This window comes from Mercenaria mercenaria, chromosome 1 (genome assembly GCF_021730395.1).
Source record: "Mercenaria mercenaria strain notata chromosome 1, MADL_Memer_1, whole genome shotgun sequence".
Taxonomy (NCBI): domain Eukaryota; kingdom Metazoa; phylum Mollusca; class Bivalvia; order Venerida; family Veneridae; genus Mercenaria; species Mercenaria mercenaria.
In genome coordinates this window covers 64,226,141-64,239,715 of record NC_069361.1, presented here as the reverse complement: position 1 = coordinate 64,239,715, position 13,575 = coordinate 64,226,141, and the positions used below count along the sequence as shown (strand labels likewise).

The window sequence follows — 13,575 nt, the reverse complement described above, 5'->3', positions numbered from 1 at the left end:
CTGGATTGAAACTCTATATGAGCCGTGCCATGAGAAAACCAACATAGTGGGTTTGCGACCAGCATGGATCCAGACCAGCCTGCGCATCCGCGCAGTCTGGTCAGGATCCATGCTGTTCGCTAACGGTTTCTCTAACTGCAGTAGGCTTTAAAAGCGAACAGCATGGATCCTGACCAGACTGCGCGGATGCGCAGGCTGGTCTGGATTCATGCTGGTCGCAAAGCCACTATGTTGGTTTTCTCATGGCGCGGCTCATATAAATATTTTAACATTTAGGATGATATTCCTACTTCTGTAGACTTACAAAGTCTGTTGAGGTCAAATAATCTGTAATAATATTAATTTCTTCATACTGACACTGATATTTGCTCAGAAAAACATTTTCTCTCTAGGCTCATCTCAACAAAGGTTACATTACATCATGAACACGTTTGCAATGATCGTAATGAGATGGTGATTACTAGCGGGTATGAAATCTGTCCAGTTCAGAAAATCGCATTTGTCCAGTCGTTATAGACAGAGGCAAGAGATATTGTAAACTTTTTCAGAAAGTGGCATCAGAGAGGATTGATTTTATGGCCAGGTGCTTTATATTTAATGACTAACGACTGATGCCAGTCTACTACTTCTGGAACAACAATTTGTATAGTGGAGCATTGGCTGTCTTACGGACAGCTCTTGTTTTATTACCACTTCTTTTTGGTACATTTTACATATTCCTTAATGTAGACATCATTTTTATGTTACACATGTAAGGGTCTCGTTTTCTGACACAAATTATTTATGATTTCTTTCCACTGGCTCAGTAGCAGACATAGACTTTTAAGGCACACAGGATGCTGGACTGTAGAAGATGGGCAAACAGATCATATGGATTAATTATAGATACAGTGCAAGTAAAAACAGGGTTTATAGTTTAGAAGACTCGTTATCAAAATATTTTTTGTCATTTTCAGGATATATTAACTGACAAGATTGTTGTACAGTGCCTGAAGAAGTGTAATGATGATGGTGAAGATGATAACAATGATCATGATGGAAATGATGATGTTGCTACCACATGTACCACAGCAAATCAACATCTTTTCACAGATCATCTTTTCTAAAGTGTTTACCTTAGCTAGATTAGACAGTAGAAACACCAAAACAGTGTACATAGCATCTAAAGGTAAAATAGTAAACTGTGTGTTTTCCTGTATTTTTGGTAGGCATGTATTACCTTGCAGTACCTTAAAAAAATCATCTTATTTTAGTCATGATAATCTGACTATAATGATGTGTCTGCTGTACTGAACTTTTAGTACTAACAATTAAGGCTTAATGTTGAGGCTGAAAGAAATGAAATAAACGTTTCAAAGTAACACGTCTCGGGCTTCCAGCTTGGCACATTTTTAGCTTGACTATACAAAGTATGGAGAGCTGTCCTACTTGACCCGGCGTCAGCGTCGGTGTCTTACCACGTCCGCACCTTAGTTAAAGTTTTTATGCACTTTCTCTGCAATTACTTGATGGATTTGTTTGTCTTAAAATAGTTATTCCTCATCATCACCCACATCATATGGCAGAAGGGCCATAACTCTCACACCAGTATTTCATGAAGTATCTCCCCTTTTTACTTAGAATTTCGGGTTAAAATTTTGATGCACTCTCTATCTCAGTTATTACTGAATGGATTTGATTCAAACTTAAAATATTTGTTCCACATCATCAACAATATCATATGTCACAAGATCTATAACTCAGGCACCAATTTTTAATGAATTGTGTCCCATTTTACTTAGAATTCAAGCTTAATTTTGATGCATTTTAACTATATCTCTGTTATTACAGAGAGTATTTGATTCAAACTTAAAATGGTTGTTCAGCATCATCACTCAAATCATATGACACAAGGACCATAACTCTTGAATCAGTTTTTCACAAATTATCTCCCTTTTTACTTAGTATTTCAGGTTAAAGTTTTGCACTTTCACTCTATGTCAGTTATTACTAAATGGATTGATTTAAACTTAAAGTAATTGTTGCACATCATCACCCACATCATTTGACACAAGGACCGTCAGTTGTGCACCAATATTTCATAAATTATGCCCAGTTTTTGCTACGAATTTCAGTTTAACTTTGATGCTTTTTAGCTAAACTATACGAAGTATGCGGAGAGCTATCCTATTCACCCCGGTGTCGGCGTCTTGGTTAAGGTTTTTTTACACTTTCTCTTTTTTCTCCTTATCTCTGTAATTACTTGATGGATTTGCTTTAAACTTAAAATAGTTATTCCTCATCATCACCCACATCATATGTCACAAGGGCCATAACTCTCACACCACTATTTCATGAATTATCTCCCTTTTTTACTTAGAATTTCAGGTTAAAGTTTTGATGCACTTTTCTCTCTATCTCAGTTATTCCTAAATGGATTTGATTCAAACTGAAAGTAGTTGTTCCACATCATCTCCCACATCATACAACACAAGGTAAAAACTCTGGTACCAATATTTAATGAATTATCCCCCCTTTTACTTAGAATTTCAGGTTAAATTTTTGATGCACTTTCACTCTATCTCATTTACTGTGAAATCATTAATATTCATGGGGGACTAATTTTCGTGGATTTCATGGTTGTGTCAATCCACGAAATTTAATCCCAACAAACAGAGTAAAATTCCCATTCATTTTATGTTCAAAAGTTGAAATCTATGAATTCATATCACCAAGAAATTGCCGTTTTGACCAAAACCATGAAATTTAATGCCCACGAAATTAAATGATTTTACAGTATTACTAAATGGATTTGATTCAAACTAAAAATAGTTGTTCAACATCATCACACACATCATATGACACAAGGGCCATAACTCTTGCTCCAATATTTCATGAATTATCCCCCCTTTTTAGCTCGACTATTCGAAGAACAGGGGAGCTATCCAATCTGACTAAAGTACATCTCCTATTACACTACTTAGGATCTGACAACGAGCTATTGATAGCCTCGTTCTGACGACCCTTCCGCTAGCCAATCTAAAACTAACTTACAACATTCTGCAAGCTTTAAAAAGCCTTGGTTTTTGATATCTACAATTTTTATGTCGTAATGTGTCAGATAGCCGGTTAGCTCAGTCGGTAGGGCACTTACTCTGTAAGCGAGAGGTCCCGGGTTCGAGCCCTGGATTGACTGCAAATTTTTCTTACTCTTTGACATTCGAACAAGTTGTCTGATTGATTCAAATAAAAATAGATTTGCGAAAATAAAAATAGCAATATTGGAAATCCAAAATATACAAAAGACGAATGTGAATGGGTCGTTCTCACATAGTGACAAGGTGAGCTTTTGTGATTGCCCTTCGTCCGTCTGCCGTCCACAATTTCCTTGTGACACGATAGAGACCACATTTTGTATTTGATTTTAATCAAACTTGCACACAACTTGTATGGGCATAATATCTCAGTTCCTTTCGAAAACTGGCCAGATCCCATCATGGTTTCCGGAGTTATGGCCCCTTAAAGGGCCAAAATTTGCTATTTTTGGCTTGTGAATACGATAGAGACCACATTTTGCAATCAACTTTAATCAAACTTGCACACAACTTGTATTGGCATGATATCTCGGTTCCTTTCGAAAACTGGCCAAATCCCATCATGGGTTCCAGAGTTATGGCCCCTTAAAGGGCCAAAATTAGCCATTTTTTGCTTGTGAACACAATTGAGACAACATTTAATAAAACTTGCACACAACTTGTATAGGCATAATATCTTGGTTCCTTTCGAAAACTGGCCAGATCCCATAATGTGTTCAAGAGTTATGGCCCCTTAAATGTTCAAAATTTGCTATTTTGGCTTTTGCAGTCATATAGAGACTTTATTTATGGTTTGATTTGATACAAACTTGCAAAATATCTTCAACAACAATAAATCTTGGATTCCATGATGAATCTGTCAGATCCAATCATAGGTTCTGGAGTTATTTTATATCTGATTACCTCCCCTGATTTTAATCAAAATGGATTTATATCAGTAAGTACTTATAGGACTCATTTGAAATTTCATTATTGTCATTAGTTGGACTCAGACAATCAGGGTAGATAACTATGGACTGATTTTCTATCAAATTACCTCCCTTTATTTCAAATTAAAATGGGTATATCTCCATAACTAATGAAGGTACTGATCTGAAATTTCATGCATGCCATCAGATGGACTTGGACAATCAGTGAAGATACATATTGACTGAATTTATGACAAATTACCTCCCTTTATTTTTTATGTAAATGAATATACCTAGCAGCTTCTATTGGGATTGGTTTGAAACATTATTTATGTCTTCCATGGTAAGAAATTTCTGCTTTTACTTACTTTTCTAATATATTGTTGTAAGGCTTGTACTCTGTATCTTCTACATGCATATACCATGCATGATTACCTCCCTTGTTTTAATAAAAATGGATTTATCCCAGTAAGTATTTATAGGACTCATTTGAAATTTCATTATTGTCATTAGTTGGACTGAGACAATCAGGGTAGTTAACTATGGATGGATTTATGTCAAATTACCTCCCTTTGTTAGCTCGACTTTTCGAAGAAAATGTAGAGCTATTGCACTCGCCCCGGCGTCGGCGTCTGCGTTGGTTAAAGTTTTTGATAATGTCAAATATCTCTGTTACTATCAAAGCTATTGACTTGAAACTTAAAATATATATTTACTATCAAAGTCTACACCAGGAGAAACAATTCCCATAACTCTGGCTTGAATTTTGACAGAATTATGCCCCTTTTTAACTTAGAATTTTTGGTTAAAGCTTTTGATAAAGTCAAATATCTCTGTTACTGTCAAAGCTATTGACTTGAAACTTAAAATACTTATTTACCATCAAAGTTTACACCAGAAGAAACACTCCCCATAACTCTGATTGAATTTTGACAGAATTATGCCCCTTTTTAACTTAGAATTTTTTTTTAAAAAATTGATAGTCAAATATCTCTGTTACTATTAAAGTTTTTGACTTGAAACTCAAAAGAGTTATTTTCTGTCAAAGTCTACACCAGGAGACACAATTCCCATAACTCTGATTTGAATTTTGAAAGAATTATGTCCCTTTTTAACTTGGAATTTTTTTTACTGGCAAAGCTGTAATTCAGAGTCAAGCACTGAGAAAAGTCGAGCGCGCTGTCTTAAGGACAGCTCTTGTTTCAAATTAAAATGGGTGTATCTCAGTAACCAATGAAGATACTGATCTGAAATGTCATTTATGTCATCAGATGGACTTGGACAATCAGGGTAGATAACTTTTGACTGAATTTATGACAAATTACCTCCCTTTATTTTATGTAAATGAATATTTAAAGTGTATGCCTATGTGATCTATGTCAAAACTTGATCTTATCATTAAGAGCAATGGTACTCAGGTGAGCGATATAGGGCCATCATGGCCCTCTTGTATGATCTTAGCTAGATCACAAAAACATGCATAGCTTTTAGCCTTGGATCCTTTTACTATAGAAATTCTGTTGTCTTACTCTTTGTCAGTTTTCAACTTAATGGCGCATGAACAAACAGTGCAAGCACTTTGCCTTGCCCTACTTACCTAAATTACTATGTGATACTATTGAAAAATTATTGTTGAAATATGTCTTTTAAATGAAATGGTAAAACATAGAGTAGAGATGAGAAAAAACACTAATATTTTTATTCCTCAATCCAATTGTATAATGACATTTGCATTATTTGATATTTTCTGTTGTAAACATGTAGTATTTATTTTTTTAACAGGACAGTGATAACCCTGATTTACGTGACAGAGGCTACATATACTGGAGATTACTCTCCACTGACCCAGCCGCTGCTAAAGAAGTTGTACTTGCTGAGAAACCTCTGATCTCAGAGGAGACAGATCTGATTGAGCCGACCCTGCTTGACGAACTGATCTGCCACATCTCGAGTCTAGCATCGGTCTATCATAAACCACCCAATGCATTCGTGGAAGGACGGGGTGGACAGAGAAGAGTACTGCCAGTTAAATCTCAAGGGTATGTGTATGAATAAGATTACATTAGAATAAATATTACGAGATTAATTCATTAAACAGTTGCATCTGTATGAATTTTTTTCCTCCTTTGTGATACTTGACTTTATTATCCCCCGACGAAAGTCGGAGGGATATAGTTTTGGCGTTGTCCGTCCATCTGTCCGTCCGAGCTCACATTTGCATACTTAGGTGGCTATAAGAGCAATAGGTAACTGTACTTTTTCTTTGATGTCATTCATTCCGTAAGGCTTTTATGTGGCTATTTTTCTCTTACGTGGCTAAAAGAATAATAGAGAGAATAAAAGAGTAGCCACATAAGTATCCATATGTAGGAACGTCCGTCTTTCCGTCCGTCCGTCCGGAGCCATATCTAGGAAATGGTTGGGAATATTTATTTAAAACTTCATATACATGTTCACCACTATGAGTTCTTGCGGCCCATCAAGTTTCAGTCAGATTGCCCAGGTAACACCAGAGTTATGGCCCTTAGAAGTTTCTAGTGTTAACTATATAGGGTACTATAAATATGGCAATTTCTGCATCATAACTTTTGATATATTTGACCTAGAACTAAGAAACTTAAACAGAATTTAGATCACCATAATGTGATTGTGTACACACAATTTCATTTGGATTTATATGTAAATTAAGAGTTATTGCCCTTTAATTGTATAAAAATCCACATATTTGTACATAACAAACTTACCATTTGGTAGAATTTCATTAAATTTCTTTCATTCTTTTCCATGAACATTTATTGTAAACATGTGAAGTTGTGAACCCACACCTGGTCACCCCCTTACCTTGATCACATCCCTCCCCCCCCCGATCCCCTCCCCCCTCCCCCCCACACCAAAAAAAAAAAATTCATTCCTTATTTTAGATTTTTTTCAAACAAACTTCATATACATGTTCACCACTATGAGGTTATGGGGCCCATCAAGTTTCAGACGGATTGCCCAAGTAACACCAGAGTTATGGCCTTTAGAAGTTTCTAGTGTTAACTATATAGGGTACTATAGATCTATAGATATGGCAATTTCTGCATCATAACTTTTGATATATTTGACCTTGAACTATGAAACTTTAACAGAATTTAGAGCACTATAATGTGGGTGTGCACAGACAATTTTGTACAGATTTCTTTTGTAACTTCAGAGTTTTTGCCCTTTAATTGTCTAAAAATCCACATATTTGTACATAACAAACTTACCATTTGGCAGAATTTCAAACCTTCCAAGTTGTACCATTCCCCCACCTCACTTCTCCACCCAGTCATGCCCACCACTGATCATGCATCCTCTGCCCCCACCCCCCAACTTCACCCTTTTACCCTTTTTTTTTTCATTTTTAGCTCGACTATTTGAAGAATAGTCTAGCTATTCTACTCACCCTGGCGTCGGCGTCGGCATCACACCTTGGTTAAGTTTTTGCATGCAAGTACATACTGCTATCATTTAAAGGCATATAGCTTTGAAACTTATTTATTCTTTTTCTAGGTCAATTACCAACCTCACTGGGTCAAGTTCTATAACTCTGACATGTATTTTGAGCAAATTATGCCCCCTTTTGGACTTAGAAAATTCTGGTTAAAGTTTTACATGCAAGTTACTATCTCCAAAACTAATGCAGATATTGAATTGAAACTTCACATGTGTCTTCAGGGTTATAAAACTAGTTGATAGCACCAAGCCCCATAACTCTGACCTTCATTTTGGCCAAATTATTCCCCCTTTTGGACTTAGAAAATTCTGGTTAAAGTTTTGCGTGCAAGTACATACAGCTATTACTAAAAGGCATATAGATTTAAAACTTATTTTTTCTTTTTCTAGATCAATTACCTACCCCACTGGGTCAAGTCCCATAACTCTGACATGTATTTTGGCCAAATTATGCACCCTTTTGGACTTAGAAAATTCTGGTTAAAGTTTTACATGCAAGTTACTATCCCCAAAACTAATGCAGATATTGAATTGAAACTTCACATGTGTCTTCGGGGTTATAAAACTAGCTGATAGCACAAAGTCCCATAACTCTGACCTTTATTTTGGCCAAATTATGCCCCCTTTTTGACTTAGAAAATTCTGGTTAGTTTTGCGTGCAAGTACATACAGCTATTACTAAAAGGCATATAGCTTTGAAACTTATTTATTCTTTTTCTAGGTCAATTACCAACCTCACTGGGTCAAGTTCCATAACTCTTAACATGTATTTTGAGCAAATTATGCCCCCTTTTGCACGATTTTGTTACGGACGGAAGGACGGAAAGACGGAAGGACGGACGGAAGGACGGACGGACGGAAGGACAGACGGACGGAAGGACGGACACAGACCATTCCTATAATCCCTCCGCCACGGCGGGGGATTAATAAATATATACATAATTATATATATATTTCCATTCCTTTTTAGCTCACCTGTCACATAGTGACAAGGTGAGCTTTTGTGATCTCCCTTCGTCCGTCGTCCGTCGTGTGTCCGTCCGTGCGTGCGTCCGTCTGTCCGTCAACAATTTTTTGTCTGCACGATAGTGGTTTCTTTATGATTTTATTTTAACCAAACTTGCACACAACTTATATCACCATAAGATCTGGGTTCCTTTCTTGAACTGGCCAGATCCCATTATTGGTTCCAAATTTATGGCCCCTGAAAGGGCCAAAATCAGCTATTTTGACCTTGTCTGCACAATAGCAGCTTCATTTATGATTTTATTTTAACCAAACTTGCACACAACTTGTATCACTATAAGATCTTGATTCCCTTCTTGAACTGGCTAGATTCCATTATGGGTTCCAGAGTTATGGCCCCTGAAAGGGCCAGAATTAGCTATTTTGACCTCGTCTACACAATAGCAGCTTCATTTATGATTTGAATTTAATCAAACTTGCACAAAACTTGTGTTGCCATAAGATCTCAGTTCCTTTGTTGAACCGGCCAGATCCCTTAATGGGTTCCAGAGTTATGGCCCCTGAAAGGGCCAAAATTAGCTATTTTGACCTTGTCCGCACAATAGCAACTTCATTTATGATTTGATTTTAACTAAACTTGCACACAACTTGTATCACCACAAGATCTTGGTTCCTTTCTTGAACTCGCCAGATTCCATGGGTTCCAGAGTTATGGCCCCTTAAAGGTCCAAAATTGGCTATTTTGGCTCTACAGACACTTCATTTATGGTCTTATTTAATACAGACTTCCAAAATATCTTCAACAACAATAAATCTTGGATTCCATGACAAATCAGATCCAATCGTTGGTTCCAGAGTTATTTTATATCTGATTACCTCCCCTGATTGTAATCAAAATGGATTTATATCAGTAAGTACTTATAGGACTTATTTGAAATTTCATTATTGTCATTAGTTGGACCGAGCCAATCAGGGTAGATAACTATGGACTGATTTTATGTCAAATTACCTCCCTTTATTTCAAATTAAAATGGGTATATCTCCATAACTAATGAAGATACTGATTTGAAATTTCATTTATGTCAACAGATTTATTTGGCAGATCCTTCTTTTGTTCACTTACAATAATTTTCTTTTTAATTACTTCCCTTTTACGTTACTATAAATAGCTTATTTTTAGTAACTTTTTTTATTTTGGCCGTAGGGAAAAACTGAGACCACTTTTCTGTGGTACAACATGGATGGTACCTCCAATTTTTAGGTGTATTTTGACATATCTATACCTTGTAAAAAAATTTTTTTTCTTTTTGGTTAAATTTCTTTCCTTTGTTGTTCCTGTCCTGTGGACTTAGATATTTTTTCTGAGGACCTTCTTGTCCTCAAGTGCAATGATAACAGGTGAGCGATATAGGGCCATTATGGCCCTCTTGTTTTTTTTTTTAAATGTTCAAACCTTCAACATGTTAAGTTGTGACTGCACAAACCTTGCCCTCAGCCATGTTCAAGATATCTTACCTGTGTTCTCTTAAGGACATCTGTTCTTTTAAGTTCAAATGTACATGTTAAACAGCAACACCTGGTGCCAAACCACTCAAAGACAATATTTCGTTCCAGTTAAACTTCAAGCTCACATTTCAATCAACTGCATTTAATTTTAAAAGCTAAGCTTATTACAGTAAGCATATCCCATTCAAAATAAATTCTTTAGTCAGGATCAAAGTATCATACATTTATTATGTACTCTTTGATTAAACATTTGTTTTCTGTTAAATTGATTTTGACTAATGAAATTATTTGCTTCTTATTAACATCCTTAACTTTTTTCCGGATATATTTTTTTGCCATTCCTCACCACAAACCCTTTCGGCGGGGGATACCAATTCATCGAATTTGCTTGTTACTTAATATTTTTGACACAGACGCAAGCTATTGTGCAATATCTTCATCCACCATTGGAGTCATTAAACACTCCAGTGACAGCTCCAGTTATACTATCCAGCATCTCCTGTGACAGCTCTTGTTCAGTCACCATGTCCCTTTTATATTTACTTAATATTTTGATACACTTTATCTTTATCTCATTTATTACTTAATACTTTTGACACAGACTCAAACTATTGTCCAATATCTTCATCCACATTAAACACTCCAGTGACAGCTCAGCTTCCTCAGATGTGCCCAGTTTCACTATCCAGCATCGAAATAGCCGAACGCGCTGTCTCCTGTGACAGCTCTTGTTTCACATGTAGCTTAAGAAACTACACACATGTATTTCCTTATAAATAAAAATCTATAAAAATGGTGTAAAAAGTAATGCTGTGACTTTTAAGCATTACTGTTGAAGAAAAGACCTGCATACTCTTCAAAATATGAAAAGGCATTTATATTTAGCAATAGTATTTTTTCTTGTGTTTTTTTAGACTGTCAAAGGTAAAGACCACAGGTGTAGCAAGCAACAGACAAGTAGCAGTCACAAATAAAACAACATTACGGTGCATAATTAAAAAATGTATATGATTTCTTTACCATATAAGTTACCAGAATATACCTTATAAATTACCAGCATATGATTGTATGACACTTTTAAATCATATACTAGATTCCTGCCCATCTGTCTGTCCGTCATTCTGTCCACATTAAGCTTGTCTGGCTTTCACAGGTCAAACTGCTGGCTGGATTATGATGAAACTTCACAGGAGTGATCAGTACCAAGCCTAGTTGTGCATATCGCCAACACAGTCTGCTTCACTGCACAAAATGGCCACCACAGATTAAAAGCGTAAAATTTTCACACGTCAAACTGCTGGCCGGATATCGACCAAACTTCACAGGAGTGATCAGTACCAAGCCTAGTTGTGCCTATTGCCGACACGTTCTGCTTTGCTGCACAAAATGGCCGCCAGAGCTTAAAATAGAAAAATCTTTTCTGGCTTTCACAGGTCAAACTGCTGGCTAGATTTCAACGAAACTTCACCAATCCTAGTTGTGCATATCACTGGCACATTCTGCTTTGCTGCACAAAATAGCCACCAGAGCTAAAAATAGAAAAATCTTGTCCAACTCACAGGTTACCAGAATATACCATATAAATTACCAGAATATGTTTGTATGGCACTTTTAAGTCATTATAACTCTACATACAACAGTCCATGAAGTTAAAAATCTTATTAATACTTTAGACACAACTTAAGCAACTGGTGTTGATGGTATAGGACCTTGTGTTATAAAAATGTCCTCTGACTACTTAATAAATTGCATAACCAGTTTATTAATAAATTTATTGAACAGAGTGTTTTTCCAGAAAAACTTAAAAGAGCCTGTGTACTACCTTTACATAAAACTGGTCCTTTAGACGACCCAAATAGTTATAGACCTATTTCCATTTTACCGACTTTATAAAAAATATTTGAAAGGCATGTTGCTTTACTATTACAAAAACTTTTTTCAGTCAACTAATACATGTATTTTGCATGCAGCTCAGTTAGGTTTCAGAAAACACCACACGTGTCACACTGCCTTAATTCACCTTGTAAATAAATGGTTGAAAGAAATAGATTCGGGTAATGAAGTCGGCAGTCTTTTTCTTGACTTCCGTAAAGCATTTGATTTGTTTGATCACGAAATTTTGTTTCAAAAATTGAAATTTTTTCCAGTTTTCCTCCCTTCTCTGTGGCTGGTTTCGATCTTATCTTTCAAACAGAACCCGTCTGTTAGATGACTTTTGATGAGAGTAGAATACAAAAAAATCAAAAATAATGTTCAAGGTTGTTCACAATATTTCTCCCTCAGTCTACAAAAACAATTTCACCTATGTATCTGAAATTCATAGTAGGTCCTTACGATCTAGTGATAAAAATGGGTTTATATGTACCCAAACCTAACCTTGAAATTTACGAAAATCCTTTGCATATAACAGGATAAAAATTTTGGAACTCTTTTCCAGAACAAAAAAAAACATTTGGGGTAGTGTAAACAGTTTTAAAAAGAATTATCTAGAGTATAAGCAGGGGGCTTAATAACAGTTTCGATTCAGATAACACATAACAGTACAAACTATAATTTAAATATGAATGAAAATCTAAAGACAACCTACTATGTCTCTCAGAATATATATTTTCTAGAGTTGCTCAAATTCTGAATCAAAGAATTACGGCCTTCTAGTAAATTTTGGCCTTGTACATACTGTTTGACTGTTGACACAATGATGTTTGTTTTATTGTTAAACATATTACCAGTATCTATCTTCTACCTTTAGATCTATTACAGAATTTAATTTATCTTTGTGTATTCTATGTCATGTATATTGTTTGTAAATTATGTTTGAAAGAGGACCACAGGGAAGATTGGGCAAGCCCCAACTGTGCCTTCCTCTATAAATAAAGAATGTATTATATTATTATTATTATTATTATTATTATAGTGTTTCTGATGAATCATTCATAAAAACAAGAGTGACTCAAGGTTCAATTTTAGGTCCTTTATTGTTTCTCTTATACGTTAACGATTTGCCTTTACATTTGAAAAAAAAATTCTAACCTTGACATTGTATGCTGATGATTCAACTCTATATGTGGCTGATCAGTCAGTTTCTCTTATCGAGACCAATCTACAATCTGACTTACATATCATAGATAAATGGTGCGTTGCAAACAATATGGTAATCCTGTAAAAACTACTTCCATGCTGATAGGTTCCCAGTATAAAATAAAACATTCTGCCTCTCTGAATCTAACAGTGAATAACTGTCAGATAAATTTTGTCACAAATTAAAAAGTTTTAGGTGTACATCATTATCGATCAACATTTAAAGTGGGATGTTCACATAGAAAATGTCTGTAAAAAATTATCTAACAAATTTACACTTCTTCGAAAGATCTCAAAATTTCTTACACTAGAAATGAAACAAATGTTTTATAATGCCTATATCATTCCAATTATTGACTATGGTGTGATAATTTGGTGTAATGCTCCCAAAACTTACTTTTCGAAAGTCTCGGTGTTTCAGAAAAGTATTGCTAGATGGATATTAGCAAAACCTTTGTTAACTTCTTCTGTTGCTATAGTCAAAGAACTGAAATGGCTTTCTGTTGAAAACAGACATAAATTACATACATACATAATTTACAGGAAGATCAACAAGTGCAAGA

General features: G+C 35.4%; 1 long non-coding RNA gene across 1 annotated transcript; it reads left to right on the top strand.

The window, feature by feature from the left end:
* The first annotated feature begins 671 nt into the window (after positions 1–671).
* Positions 672–11,543, top strand: LOC123545535 (uncharacterized). Its single transcript, XR_006685378.2, has 3 exons — positions 672–1,168; positions 5,765–6,021; positions 10,849–11,543. It is a non-coding gene; the product is annotated as an uncharacterized LOC123545535 (long non-coding RNA).
* The last annotated feature ends 2,032 nt before the right edge of the window (positions 11,544–13,575 follow it).